A 16,675-nucleotide genomic window follows, 5' to 3' on the forward strand; every position below is an offset into this window, starting at 1 on the left:
CCATTAGTACCTGTATGTCCTCAGTAAACAGGTGCCTAAACAGAATTAAGACCCTGTCATCCAATCAATTGAAGTTGATTGATGTCAGGGCATATCAAACACTCCTGTTCTTCTGTGAGTAGATCCAGTCAGTGAGAAAACTTGTATTAATTGCCACTGGCCATTTCCAAAAGAATAGAGAACCACAGTTTCCTGTACCACAATGGAGTCACCACAACATTCTTGGGGGATTCATTTTGAATCTTCAGAAGTACCCTAGACATTAGTGGAAAGGCTGGAAAAGCATACAGGAACATTCCTGTCCAAAGAAAGGAAAAGGCATCTGTGTTCCAAGCTTACTTCCATGGAAAGTCAGAACACAATTCTTGCCAGTTGATTGTTCAGAGAGAAGGCAAAGAGGTCTACTTGAGGAATTCCCCCTAGTAGGATCAAGTCTTGAAAGACATCTTGATCTAGTTTCCATTCATAAAGGTCTGCCCTGGTCCTGCTTGGTTTGTCTACCAAACAATTTTGCTCTGGTAGAATGTAGGATACCTGTAGAGTGAAAATGTGCTGTGAAGCTATACACCAAGCTAACATGGCTAGTCTGCAAAGGGGGTATGACCTGGTTTCTCCTTGCTTGTTGATGTACCACATGACTGTGGTATCTTCTATAACCACTTGAATAGGTCCCATGGACCAAAGGTGTTTCAGATAGTTGACTGCCTTGATCATGGCGAGCATTTCCTTGATATTTATGTGCTTTCATCTGTCCTTGGTGTCCCACACTTCCTGCATATTTATGTCTCCTGAAAGTGGTCTCCAAGCAAAGCCTAAAATGTCTGTTATGAATGTTTGGGATCAGGGAGGGAGAAGGGGAGACCTGGATTTAAGGATATCTGTTGTCACCACCAAAAGATTTCTCTTATGACAAACCTCAGCACTAAGATAAAAAAAATAAATAAAAGGTGTTAATGTTTGGACCAAAGAGATTTCAGATACTACTATCTTTCTCAAGTGGAGTCTTGGTGGGAGTGTCATGGGAATCATGGATGCCATAAAACCCCAAATCCTGTCATATTCTTCACAGTGACTGAAGTCTGAGTGGAAACTCTTAGAAATAGTGCTAGGTCTATATCAAGTTTTTTCCTGTAGAAGTAAAAGCTCTTTGAACCGAGGTGTCTAGTTGACATCCTATAAATGCAATCCTGTGAGAAGGAGACAAGAATGACTTCTGAATGTTCTCTTGGAATCCCCAAACTCTGCAAGACATATTTCTCCCAAGAGAGATTCCTTACACTTTGAAAAAGACTGTGCAATGATAAAACAAGTTGCATAAATATGGAAAAGTATGGACACCCTGTAGCCTAAAATGAGCTGTAAATGGAACTATACACTTTGTGACCACTCATGGTGTACTGGATAATCTAAAAGTTAAAGCAGAAAGCTGAAAATTTGATCCAGACACACAAAACTATACAAAAAGTCTGAAGAATGGATGAGTAGGGACGGTATGTTAAGCAGCTAAGTCTACTGTTGCCAGGAAACTTGGAATTGGAATAAGAGGTAACAGGTTGTGAAGTGACATCATTTTGAATTAGGGCACTATCATAATTAGGTTTAGGGAAGAAAGATCCATAACTGGTCTCCAAAAATATTCTCTGTCTGGCACTAAGAACATCCTTGAATAAAAACCCTTTCCCACCTGGGAAGGAGAAATTGTTTCTATCACCCCTTGAGACAGCATGTGATGATGAATTGGTAGAAACTAGACAGTCTGATCTGGAGGATGAAGAATGACCCCCTGGAAAGGAAGAATTTTCTCACTACCATCTGTAACCTTGATGAATGAATTTCAGAACACATTTGCCTGAATTATCTGTTATTAAAGCAAACTTGGAGATTCAGACTTTCTGGAAGAAAAATAGTGCCATGGTGGGAAGGGATTACAAGGTCTCTTGAATAATAAAGACTTGTTGGACTGTCCTTGGTTTTGGGGAGGTTAATGACTTTGTTTTCAGACCTCTTGCCATTCTTCCTAAATGTCTGTGTATCTGTATTTTGCTAAGATTGTTTATTCTGTTGTTTGTCAAAATTGGATGAAAAAAGAAAATCCCTTGGACAATTTGGAAATGGAGGGCTGAAAAATTTTGCCGATTCCCTCTACCAGCTTGACCCTCTGCAGCAGAGGGTCCAAACACAATCTCTATACTAGACAGAGTTTAAAAATCTCATTTTATCAGAGTCTGAGTGGTTCTGAGAATACATTCATGAAAACCTCAAAACAAAACAGTACCAGTGGCCATAACCCTGGTAGTAGTATCAGAGCCATAGACACACTGTCAACAATGAGCAGTGACCTGTGCAATAGGAGGAACTAATTTATTTAAAAGCTGATTTTTCTTCACAAGATGAAAATGACGATAAAATAATCCTAATACTTTCACAATTTTTCAGTACAAACTTTAACATATGAGCCTGACAATTCAAAATTCTGAAAATTAAAGTTGTAGAAGTATACATTTTCCCCCATACCTATCAGTTTTCTCACCCTTATCAGAAGGAGTAGGATTAGAATAAATTAAGTGCTTAGCAGCAGTGGGATCAACTAATAGTATAGCTGTGTTGTCAGGTTTGAGTATAGTACTGTATATAAAAATCTAAAAGACTGAGGAATTTTATGCATCCTGTCTGCCTTTTCAGGGGAAGTTGGCTGACTATCAGGAAAATTGGCAGCAGTAACATATAAACATCCTCTAAAAGAGATGCAACAGAAAAAAATGGGTGAAGGTTCTGAAATGTTCTTCTGCAGCAACTCGTAGTATTTTCTGAGTGACTGAGAATCCTCAGTGTCCTCCCACTGAAAACACTGGCACATTCTAGTAATAGTCTCAGAGACAGAGAAACTTTTACAGTGAGAATCAGAAACTGCGCTCTCTACTAAGTCAGAATCAGGAATCAGAGGGGAGAAAACACTGTACCCATCCCTACATTTCCCTGTTCAGAATCAGAATCCTAAATTTCTTCAGGAAAAGAGGAATCCCTCTTTCTTTTATAAGAAACGAGTTTATAAGGATCAATATCCTGAATCAAACCTTGATCCAGACCCAGTAAAGTAATCCTATCCAATTGAATTAAGTACATACACACTCTTTTTGTTTCTCTTTGACAGGAAAAATGGGGCCAGCAGAGTTATTAATGGCAACAACTTCCCTGGGCACAGCATTCTGACACAACAGGAACTCTTCCCTGTTCCCTCTCCCAGGACCAAAAAGAGTGTTGCTCCTTTGCTACTGACAAACCTTAAACACCACAACAGGATGTGGCTAACCCCAGACCATAGTAGGTGTAGGTGCTACACCAGGGGGATCTGGGGTAAAAGATGAGTGATCTGAGGTAAAAATGGGACAGGAGAGTCACCCACCTCTAGCTAAGGCAAATTGTTAGCTGCTGTGGTGTCAACCACCTCTAGCTAAGGCAAATTGTTAGCTGCTGTGGTGTCAACGACCTCTAGCTAAGGCAAATTGTTAGCTGCTGTGGTGTCAACCACCACTAGCTAAGGCAAATTGTTAGCTGCTGTGGTGTCAACCACCTCTAGCTAAGGCAAATTGTTAGCTGCTGTGGTGTCAACCACCTCTAGCCAAGGCAAATTGTTAGCTGCTGTGATGTCAACCACCTCTAGCTAAGGCAAATTGTTAGCTGCTGTGGTGTCAACTACCTCTAGCTAAGGCAAACTGTTAGCTGCTGTGGTGTCAACCACCTCTAACTAAGGCAAATTGTTAGCTGCTGCGGTGTCAAAGACAGTTTTCTTAATTTTTTGTTGGTGAAAGAAGGACAGACCATGGGTCTGGTAGTCTTCTCCATGGTCAAGCCGCAAATGGTGCCTCTTTCCCATGGAACACAAGCAGATTCAGTAAACACTACAAGTCCAAAAATGTTACTTTTTTACAAGAAAAACACTCTAAAAAGCACTTCAAAACACTAAGCCAGCTCCCAAAAAGTAAACAATTTCTCCATAGGAAAAAAATGTTTTCAGTTACTTTACGCCACTTTAAAAAAAAATCAGTGCTCCATTTAAAAGTACATTAAACACAACATTCCTTCCTTTAAAATAATTTTCCTTTAGAAGAAAGTAATAAAACATCAATGAAATTTAGAAAATAGAATTTTTTTTTCCTCCAGAGGAACTTATCTGCCTAGCGAAGGAAAGCACATGCCTACCATTGATCCTCAAAAGCCTCAGAGGAGTGTACTCTTTGGTGGCAGGAAAGCTCTGAAGTGCTTTGCACTCAGACTTGTCTTAGTCATCTCAGTCTACACTGCCTGACAGTTTGGGCATGTAGAAGGTACCCTGAAGCTTTGTAGCTGGATGGATCTTGTATCCTTAGCAGGATACATCCCATAAGCCTACTAAAGCAGTGATCAGTATGATAACCATCTGCATGCTACAGAGGGTATTCCATAGAGAATGCTACTTTAGGAGAATAAGGTGAGAGTTGCTATAGTAACAGCAATTTATTTATCTACAATGATGAAAAAAAAAAATATATATATATATACATATATTTATTTATTTTTTGAATATGGAGATAATTAGTGGCTTGCAAGTGTGATTTAGGAGACAGAAAAATGTGGTAAATAGGGATGTCAGAAAATTTAGTGAGGTGATAAAACATTCTTGTTTAATGATAGAAAAAGAAAGGAAATTTACTGCCTAAAAGGTATATAAGAACAAAAACTGATGATATGTAGTTCTGGTGAACAAGAGGAAATAAGAGGAGGAATAAAGTCTGCTGCCTTTTTTCAAATAATACGGCAATACTGATGAAGTCTGGAGAGATAGAATAGAATCTAAAGTGAAGGCCATCAGGTATAACTGGGCTATTTGGCACCCAAGTAGTTTTAAAGACCATAGGGATTCAAGACCTCGCATGAGACCTTTTTATAAGGGATAGACAAATTGTGGGTATAAAGATAAATATAAATAATCTAAAGGAGGGTGCAGGTTAGTAGAGTGGTAAATAGTGATAAATAGTAAATAGCATAATAGTGGTAAAGAAATTCACACGAAGAATGCAACCAGTAATTTGTTCTCACAGACTGTGGCACCTGAATAGAATAAACGTTCAGATTATTTAAAAAGTATACATGGTACAAACAATTGTAAAATTAGACTGGACACATACTTCGGTGACTGTTGCTTCATGCCATAAAGGTAGACAAAATGGATCAAATCTCTTGAATCCCCCCCCCCCCCATGAATGGTCTTTTCAAGAAGTACTAGACTTGAAAGAGCATTGAAGAGGAACAATACTGATATATCTCTATCTATAAAAGAAAAGAGTATAAAGTATGTAAGATAAAGAGGATGAAAATTAAGGATAGCAAGCTAGATAAGGATATTTTGTAGAAGAAAGAAAATGTAACACCTTTTTGGGGAAAGGTGTGGATGACAGTAGCATGAAGGAGACAAAGGAAAGGAACAATGAAGTCATAAGAAGTAGGAGGAGATAATGAGGTATGTAGTCCAGTGTGTGGAAGATACTGTGTAAAATAAAAGAAAATTAAAGCAGAAGGTATAGGATCATGGGAAGTTACTAGGCCAATGGCCCTAGACCCTTTACAAGCTTAGCCAAGTTCTACCCTTATTTCCATGATCAGCACCTAATGCCCATGTCCATGAGGGACACAGATGGAACCCCAAGTAGAAGTTACAGTTACCCATCCAATAGTCCAGATTGCATTTGAAGAGGACCAATGAGGTGCTCTGTTTGACATGAAGTGGGAGTCTATTTAAAAGGTGTGGTAACCTCTGGGAGATAAATCTGTCCCTCCAGCAAGTTCTATTAATGTCACATACCAGGTTAAGAGCTTTAGATCGAGTAACCTGTGTAGCATTTGACTTGCGGATATGCAGCATTTCCAAAACATCAGGGTCAGAGATTGCCTTATATGCAAGGCAGAGATTGCCTCTGAGTAGTCTGTTTGAAAGAGAATAAAGTGACACTGATTTTAGATGATCCACATAGGACAGATGCTGAAGATCTTGAATTTAACATGTGAGGAACTTTTTTGGTTTCTCCAGTTGCTGCTTGGAAAGGTACATACCAAAAGGGGCATTGTACTCAATTATTGGCCTGATGAGGGAAGAGTCCAAGGAGGTTCCAACTTATTTTTTTCTGGAGGCGATGCCCTTACTTCTGAGATGATCAATGCAGAATGCCCTTCATAACACCGTGGAGGCAGGGTGATCAAAGGTAAGATTGCTGTCAACCTGTATGTCCAGGTTTCTCATCACGGAGTGCATATTTAGGGTGCTGCTATTGATGTGGGAGTTATAAGGAACATCGCTATTACTGAAAGTGATGATGATACAGTTTTTGCATTGAGTTTAAGGCCATGATTTTAGCACCAGTCATTAGTTTGTGTAAGACCTTCTTGTAGGATGTTGACATCATTTGGAGATTCTATGACTGCTCCTAGTTTGCAATCACCAGCAATCTTTGTCAGCCACAAACCTTTAGTTTTTGCTTGTACTTCAGAGAAATAGATTCCAAACAGTAAAGGTCCCAGGACTGATCCCTGTGGAACACCACTGGTTATAGATCTACTGTTGGAGGTGGATTCCACTATTTTGACTATATGTGTTCTATCAGTGAGCCCATTTAATGAATGTCTAATGATATAAGTATTGATACCTAACTGGGTGAGTCTGTTAATGATGCCTGAGTGGGGGATATTGTCAAAATCCTTGGCTAAGTCTAGGTAGGCTGTATGCACAGATTTCCCCTCATTCAGGCCCTTAGTGACTGTCTCAAAGTAGTCCACCAGGTTTAACAGGCATGATCTCTGTAGAACAGAGAGCTGTGTTGCACCTTTAAGAAGCATTTCCAGGGATTGAATGTGCATATAAATAGCAAGCATGTGCTACTTTCATTCCCATTTTGAGAGTGCAGCCAGAGAGTGAGCATGTATGCATATAATAGCTAGTTTGTTTATAAGTTTATCTAAGTTAAAGTTATTAAGTCTCAATCATGATGTGTTTGTACATAATAAAACTGCTTAAACAGAACCCACGAAGATTCATCTACAGTATTTCATCCTGACTTTTCAAACGACATTGTGTCAAAACCAGGATTCCAGAGGCTGCTTTTCAGAGCTACAAGGTGCAGGGTTAACAGTGAAGGTAAACTAAGAGAACTTAGCACAAAAAAGGGCCAGAAATAAACAAAAGATAAAATGGGGCATTACAAGGGCACAAACCACACTATTAAACAAGCAAGAGGCACAAAAGGTTTATTAATTAAACAAAATGTTTAAAATTAAGATATTTGAAAAAATGAGCATTAGAAAAGCACATAAGGGTTTCGAATTACCTCAGAACTGAAAAATGAGGATGTTTAAAGCAAAACAGGCATGTCAGTGTAAAACTAGCACAAGAAAAGTATAGTGGACATAGAAACAAATTAAATGTGCAAAACAAATATAATAAAGGCAAAAATAGCGCACATTAAACATAAATAAAGCAAGGCGACTGCATGTTTTTTGGCAAAGTACTTTGTTTTGGCATGAACTACTATTTTGCATTGACTGAAGCCCTGAAAGGCATAACTAGAGTTATTCAAAGTATCTTAAAGTGCATAAAGTGCTTACAGTGTGTGCTTATTACTGTGCATTTATTCTAAAGAGTGTATTTGTGTGCAAAGTGCAACGATTTTGTGAAGTACATTTAAAATACAGCCATTTTGAAAAGTTTCTTATGGTGGGTGTGTCTATTCACAACGTGCCGCCATTACAGAGTTTTTCTTGCACTGTAAAGATTTATTTAGCAAAGTACAGCCAATTTGGTAAATTTCCTAGTGCTGTGTGCCATTTATTCTCAAAGTGCAATTACTTCGAAATGTTTCTTACTCTGAGATCTTCTGCCTAGTTTATTCGGACAGTGCAGTTATTTAAAATGTTTCTTAAAATGATGAGAAGTGACTTTTTACAGTACAGTACAGGTATACACTGAGGTATACCTGGATCCTATAGGTAACATCCCTACCTAATTTGGTGACTCCTTCGTGAACAAGCCCCATAGTACATTGTATAGAAAGGGACAAACCTCCCTGCTGAAACTAGTGGAAGACGCTGCCCTTTAAAGTTTATGAAAAGGTGACTCCTTCGTGAACAAGCCCCATAGTACATTGTATAGAAAGGGACAAACCTCCCTGCTGAAACTAGTGGAAGATGCTGCCCTTTAAAGTTTATGAAAAGGTGACTCCTTCGTGAACAAGCCCCATAGTACATTGTATAGAAAGGGACAAACCTCCCTGCTGAAACTAGTGGAAGACGCTGCCCTTTAAAGTTTATGAAAAGATGACTCCTTCGTGAACAAGCCCCATAGTACATTGTATAGAAAGGGACAAACCTCCCTGCTGAAACTAGTGGAAGACGCTGCCCTTTAAAGTTTATGAAAAGGTGGTTAAATAGTACTTATTACCTTAGGCTGGAAGTTGCTGTGTAGGATCCTTGGCTACCTTAGTTTCAGGAAATCCACCTGGATTTACCTAATATTACTTTTCCAAGAAGTACTAATCTGTCAGTGTCTCAGCTCCTAAAAACACTGAATTACACCAAAAAATTGGATAATTTCCTAATAAATTGGATTAAAAATAAAATAAAAAAAAATTTTCAAAGAAATTATAAATAAAAATTAATACAATTAGGCTATCTACCCAGCTGAGAATTACTTCTTTGGGTATAGTAGAGAACTGTTTTAGCCCCGCTACGGCCTAGCCCGGGAAAGACTGCTTAATATATTTACTCCACCCCCTCTAGCGAGGTTTTAAAAAACCTGCAGGAACCCGCCACTTTTTAAAACTGAGGTATACCTGGATCCTATAGGTAACATCCCTACCTAATTTGGTATGTCGTAACTATGTTATTACAGGATTAATCACTGTTTGTTATTGCTTACTTGTATATTCTTGTGTTAAACTAAGCATTATATCCTATGACTTGTTTGTGCTAACCATATTTCGCTGTGCGATAAACAAGCTGTTAACTGTTGCTTTCTGGGCTAGATTATGGTACCGCTCCAAAGACTGTTTACTCTGCAATATTTGTAACAGCATAGAGCTAGACTAGCGCTGAGCTGACTTCTAGAGAGTTGCCTCGCTCTAAGCGCTTTATATGTAGGTTTTTATAATTCATGTACAAATTTGGTCACTATTGTAACTATAAGTATAGTTTATAACTAGCAATTACATCTAGAGTGGATTTAAAGCAAAGTAAGAAGAATCTATGTCTATTTTGTGCATTTAAAATCAGAGAATATATCTAAATGTGTAGTGTGGTCGCTATAGTTTTTGCTAGCATTTAAATACTAGTGACTGCATTTCTGAGCAAGAAGTAGCCTCTAAAGTTTCATTTATGCGTTTTGGTTCCTTGGTAGTTAACAGTGTCTAAATTCTCTGTAAAAACATACCCGTTCCCATGTCATGGTGACATCAAAGGACTTTTTATTTTTTTCTGTTTTCTAATTCACCTTCTGGCCTCCCTCCTTTTTACCTAGGTGACTCCTTCGTGAACAAGCCCCATAGTACATTGTATAGAAAGGGAAAAACCTCCCTGCTGAAACTAGTGGAAGACGCTGCCCTTTAAAGTTTATGAAAAGGTGGTTAAATAGTACTTATTACCTTAGGCTGGAAGTTGCTGTGTAGGATCCTCAGCTACCTTAGTTTCAGGAAATCCACCTGGAGTTACCTAATATTACTTTTCCAAGACGTACTAATCTGTCAGTGTCTCAGCTCCTAAAAACACCAAATTACACCAAAAAATTGGATAATTTCCTAATAAATTGGATTAAAAATAAAAAAAATAAAAATTTCAAAGAAATTATAAATAAAAACTAATACAATTAGGCTATCTACCCAGCTGAGAATTACTTCTTTGGGTATAGTAGAGGACTGTTATCCCTGGGTATAATATTCATAGGAAAGACCGAATCTCTAGAAAAGGAGGTGGGGTAGCCATACTCTATAAATCCGATCTAATTGTTTCTATCGATGTCATTCAACCACCTCAGATTAACAATGCTGAGATCCTTATTTCTAGGCTACAAATCAATATTACTAAATTTATCTATATTATCTGTGTGTATATTCCCCCAGGTAAGAACATAGATACTCTTGAAGCTACCTTACACTGGTTATCAAGTCACTTCCCTCAAGAAACCATAGTCCTTGGGGACTTTAATATAGACTGGACTTCCTGTTCCCCTCAAGCCCCCTCCACTCATATAAACCTACACTCCTTCACGCAAATCGTTAACACTCCCACTAGGATAAACAAATCTAACCAAAAAGAGAGTATACTTGATTGGGTGCTTATTAATAGTGATCCTAACCAATATACTTCTGGTTCTCTCCCTGATAGCCTAAGTGACCACCATCTCACCTACATAATTAAGCACAAAATAGCCATCCCAAAGCATTCCACACTAAGATCTGTTAGAAATAAAAAAAAATTTGACCCTACTAAATTTCAACCAGAATTAAACTCTTGCAACTGGGCAATACTAAAATATTTACTCCTAGATGAAGCAGTGCAGTATTTCAACAAAAAATTCCTGGAAATTCTTAATCTTCATGCTCCTATTCGGTCAAAGAAAACTAAGACAGATGATGTCCCGTGGCTCTCCAAAGAGACCAGGCAGAAAATTAATCTCAGAAATAAAGCATGGTCAGTATGGCGATGTAATAAACTTCCACTCGATCAAATTAACTATAGACAACTTAGGAATGAAACCAAAAGACTAATCTTACTAGATAAAAGACAATACTATTGGAAACTGCAAACTGAGCATCAAAACTGTCCACAAAAATTCTGGGCCGGGCTAAATAATCTTCTTCACCCAGGTCGCTCCGCCACCCCTGTCCCTGTTACACTCATAGATAAACCATCTGACGTGGTCTCTAATAATTTCAATTGCTTCTTCACCGAGACAATCCAAACCCTGTCTAATCAACTGCCACTTAACTCTCAAAGCCTTGATACTCCCACCTATAAAAACATTCCCCTATTCACCTTTCAGCCTGTAGCAACTTCATTCATCTGTAAATTAATCAACAAACTAAAACCTACCACACTCTCAGCCGATCAACTTCCAGCTGAATATTTGCAAAAATCAGCTGAGGCCATTGCCTACCCTGTGTCAATACTCATTAATCGGACCCTAGCAGAGGCCAAAATCCCCGATATCTGGAAGGTATCCTATGTAATTCCTCTCCATAAAGGTGGCACTTCCACAGACCTCTCTAACTACAGGCCCATATCCATACTGTCCCCCCTAGCAAAAATAATGGAAAAATGTGTGCAGAAACAGCTTATGCAACACCTACTTGTCAATCACCTATTGGCTGACACTCAGCATGGTTTCCGACCTCTCCATAGTACTACCTCAGCCCTTCTTGTCTTCTCCAATACCATCAATACCTATCGCAATAACAATAATATCTCCTCAGCATTATTCTTGGATCTGTCCAAAGCCTTTGATATGGTGGACCATAAACTACTAATTGATACATTACATTCACTTGGTCTGGATACTACTGCTATTCAATGGTTTAGATCCTATTTAAATGGTAGAAAACAAGCAGTTTTATGGCAGACCGAACTTTCTAACTTACTACCTAATACTCTGGGAGTCCCTCAAGGATCCATTCTAAGACCACTATTGTTCTCGATTTTCATCAACGACTTGCACACAGTTGTATCTAATGCTAGTTGCATTCAATATGCAGACGATTCCATGCTGATTTGCTCTGGAACATCCCCTATAGAGTTACAATCTATAACCCAAACTACTTTCAGCAAAGTAGAAAACTGGCTCTCTAGTCGTTGTTTGATACTTAATCCAAAAAAAACAAAAATGTTACAGTTTTCACCGACACAAAGGTCAAGCCCCCTCAACTTTACGATCCAAGCAAAGGACGGGACAATAATCTCTCCGGATCCCTCGACAAAATTATTAGGGGTAACTATAGATAACAACCTAAAATTTGATATTCATGTAAACCTAATGATTAAATCAATCAATAAGAAACTAGGTTCGCTATATAGAATAAAAAGCTTCTTGATCCCCCAAGCTAAATCTGCCATTGTCCAAACCCATCTTCTCTCTACACTCTTGTACTCATCCCCCTTACTACATAATATTAATAAAACGATCATGAACAAGCTCACTATCTGTTATAATCACATCGCTAGATTTGTTACTGGGTTACCATATAGAACCCATCACTGCACCAACTTAACCCAGCTCAACTGGCTTGAGCTACCGAAACTAATTACTTATAACCTACTAGTCCTGACCCACAAAATTATATATAACCCCGAATACTCTCCCTCACTCAAAAAACTGATCTCCCCTTGCAATAACCCTCGACCACTGAGGTCGTCCAGTTGTCTCCTTATACAAACACGTAAAACTAATAACGCGGCTGGTGATTCTCTCCTTACCAACTCCACAGGGAGAATTTGGAACAAACTCCCTCCTGATATTACTTCACTCCCCTCTTTAAATCAATTTAAAACTAAACTAAAAGGCTACCTGGGGTCTACATGTACCTGCCATTGTCTCAACCCTGGCTAGCTATCACTCTGAATACACTGCTCCCAGATCCTGGTTATCTGAGTAATCCTTATTATAATTAATTGCTGTTTCATGTATAATAATTAAGTATACTAACTAAATCATGCTTTTAATTACATATCATGTAATGACTAACTTCATTTTGCTTTAACTGCATATGTTTTTGTTACCTCTTTTATGTTTTTTGTATTGTCTTGCTTGGAGCTTTTCTCCCCGGGCCTCCGCTGAAAATGGGCATGTATCTAGTCGGACTACCCCGGTTAACAAATGTAAAATAAAATAAAATAAATAAAAATAAAATTTCAGGAGTATTCTTGTGCTCAAGAAATGTATTTTGCAAAGTTAAGTTATTCAGAGGCTTGTTGTGCTACTGGGCCTAGTTACAAATATGGCATACATTTCTGGCATATATATATATATATATATATATATATATATATATATATATATATATATATATATATATAAATGTGTGTGTGTGTGTGTGTGTGTGTGTTCACACATACTTGCAAAAGCCTTCATTGGCATATGTTAATATGGCAGATGGATTTTGAAAATCCTCACCACTTTGATCAGAATGTTGCAAAGAAATGGAGAATATTTGAGCAACAGTATGATATTTTTTATACAAGCAGCTTATTCTGACAAAGATGCATGTACCATGGCATTCATTTTGCTAAACCTATCTGGGTCAGAGGCCATTGAAAGAGAGCGTTCTTTGTGTATCCATCAGCAGTATATGAAGGAGGAGGTGAAAGCCATCATTGTTGTACAGGCTGAATCAAGGTAAGACCCCAAGTGTTTGATATGCAAATTCAGGGAAATTTGTAACCCCCAGATAAATATTACATTAGAGATGCATTTGTTTTACACAAGAGATCAAAAACCAGGATAAACGTTTGCACGTTGCATTACTGACCTGAGAAACAAAGCTAAAACATGTCGGTTTGGTGATTTAAAAGATGAGTTGCTAAAGGACAGGCTTGTGTGTGGTATTAATAGTGCTGCTGTGAGAAGGATTTTGCTTTATGACAGTGATTTAATGCTAAGTAAACTATTGAGATTTGTCAAATCCATGAAGTTACAGAAAGACACACAAGTATGCTTGCAAGTGATAAGAGCATGGTTTCAGCAGGCTCCAGAGCAAATGTAGACAGCATGCAGCATGTGACTAGCAAAAGCAGGCCTAAGCACATGGCACCTGCCACCCCTGCAGGCTCCCCAGGTAAAACCCATAGTTTTCCAGCAAGTTCTAAGAAAAGGATATGCTTAGTGCAGTGCAAGGGTGAGTCAGCAAAACCCAAATCCAGTTTTATTGTTAACTGTTGCAATTGTGGTGCCAATCATGAGTCTAAAAGAGAAAAATGTTTAGCATTTGGTCAGCAATGCCACAAGTGTACAAAATGGAACAGTTTCCTGAGGTCCTGATACAAGTTGTACACAGCAGACTGTCCCTGTTGCTAAATTTCATTTCAACTGTTACGTTATGAGATATGGTCGAATCTCTAAACCCTATAGCAGATATGAAGCAACTTGGACTTGAACATTGTGTTTTGTTTCCAATGTGTATAGCAATGCATGCCTAGCTCTAATATTGTTTTTTCAAAGCACAATCTTTTTAAGAGGGAGGATGTAGATCAATATATGTGTATATACCTTTAAGAAGCTATCTGAGGGATTGCACAAGTGTATAAATATTGAGCACATGCAAGCTAGACTGCCATTTTGTAGCTTGCTGTTGAGATGTAAGCATGTATGTATGTAAGCTCTGTCTGTTAACTAGTTCATTCCTATTTACTGATGCTGCTATCCATTGTGATGTGTTTGTATGTATTAAAGCATCTGAACGATACCCCAAGCCTTCTTGTTATAGTGCTAGAGAGGAATGAGTGACAGTGGGGTCAGAGATCACTCTGTATGCCAGACATAGATCACCTCTGAGGAGTCTGTATGATACAGAGTAGAGGGACAGGGCTTTTAGCCTATCCATGTAGGATAGATTTTTGAAGTCCTGGATTCTCCTGGTTAGGAACCTCTTTGGTTTCTCTAGCTGCTGCATGTGCTGTGCGAGGTACATGCTGAAAGAGGCATTATACTCATACCTCTCAACTGTACCAAATCCCTCAGTATTTACTGATTTAGCGGGAACAATAATGGGGTGCCACAAATTCCCTAGTGGCCCCCCGCAATTCCCATATTTCTCAGGATTGCTTTGAATTTTTTTTTTTTTTTTTGGTGAAATTCTTGCTTGCTAACATCATCACATGCAGCAGCGTGCACAATGATGTCAGGTTCGTGAGGCAGCCTGTCGGAATTTGGTGTGTAGTCTCTTTGTTTACTTTTTTTGCCTACATGCCTGGTTGCTGTTGCAGGGGGAAGAATTTAATTGCCTGGGCTGGAGTAGTGCACTAAAGCACTGGCACAGTACTGAGGGGAACAAGAAGGCATAGTATAAATGTTAAGGCATCTTAACAGAATAAGTAAAATCCAGGAGGGAAACAGAATTAAACAAGAACAAGGAAGACACAGTGTAAAATCTGAGGTATGGAAGGTATGGAATGTTTAACTCTGGGATAATGTGCAGAAGTAGGGATTTCAAAGCCAAGATTGTGGAAGTACAACACAGGACATAACAAATTTATAGTCTGTGGAGGAAATAAAAATTGCTAAAGGCAATCTTAATGACATATTAGAAATGAGTAGCAGATAACGAAAGTAGAAAGTGAACAGCAGTGACAGTCTGTCAACAAGGTAAGTCTAACAGACAGACCAACTTGGCCATATTTACATTCATATTCCGCCTTTCTGCTGATAAAACATTTACTGCACAGGCACTGTTTTCTGTCAAGCAGCTGGAGTGTTTTGTTTTGAAAACAAAACTAAAAAAAAAAAAAAAACATAATGAATATAAATAGACCATGAAAATGTATTTTTACTGTGACAGTTTATGCACAGAATGATAGTAGAATCCGACAGAACCATGAAACAAAATGTACAAATGGAAAGGCAGAATTTAAAGTCTTAAAAACAATTTTTCATTTTTTTAATCATTATTAATTGGTTGACTTTGTCATACCAGATATATTATGAATGCTTTATGTTTTTATTGTTGTTTCTTCTTTGGTATATTATGGTTTGTATCATTTCATTTATTGTTCAAACGTTTACCCATCAACATTGCTGTAACTTACTGGCAAACTTCTGTAACATTTTACTTAATGTCTGGTGTTTGTTTTTTTTATTTTTACTTAGTGACAGGTTAATCATATACTTGAAATGTACATTATATTGCACAACTAACATATATCACAGCATATGATTACACAGTTCAACTGTTTTTAATTCTGTACAAGGGATTCTGTTGGCAATTCTGTTAATGTGTATCTTCACTTATGTGTTGCTTAGTTTAAAAGACTAGACTGTTTTTCTCTTCTTGTCCTATTATCAAAGTTTAACCTGTATACTGCTCATGTTTGTCGTGCATAGACTGCATGAAATGTTGTCATTATGCATTATCTGCATACCTCTCATCTGTCCACATTTTGCAGAATGTCCAGACTTTTGCCTCATAGTTTCAGTCTGTTCCTTATAAAATTTGTGTTTTCGAGATTTTTGTAGATTATCAGTGAGGACTGAATCCACTATATAATGACAGGTATCTGAGTTTCAGACTTCATGTCCTTTAGAAAATGTATGGTAATATATGACAGTTTATTCTAGCAACTTTCTAAGTCCATAAGAGCAATATTTAAAATGTACTGCTATTTGGGGGAGGGGGGTTGTTCATAGGATCATTGGCTCTGAGGCCCTTACAAGCATAACCAAGAATTTAGTCCATGCTCCAACAAGTTAGCACCCAATGCTCTTCTCTAGCAGGGACACAAGTGGAATCCCAGGGGTGTATTTTCTGTTCCCCATCCAGTTATCCAGATTGTGCTTAAAAAGGGTTAATGAGGTACTCTGCTTGATGTGGAGAGGGAGTATGTTCCACAGATGGGGGAGTCTCTGGGACACAAATCTGTCATGCCAACAAGTCCTATTGATATCACAGACCAG

The sequence above is a fragment of the Protopterus annectens genome, chromosome 7.part0 (genome assembly GCF_019279795.1).
Source record: "Protopterus annectens isolate FY-2018-M chromosome 7.part0, PAN1.0, whole genome shotgun sequence".
In the NCBI taxonomy this organism is placed as follows: domain Eukaryota; kingdom Metazoa; phylum Chordata; order Ceratodontiformes; family Protopteridae; genus Protopterus; species Protopterus annectens.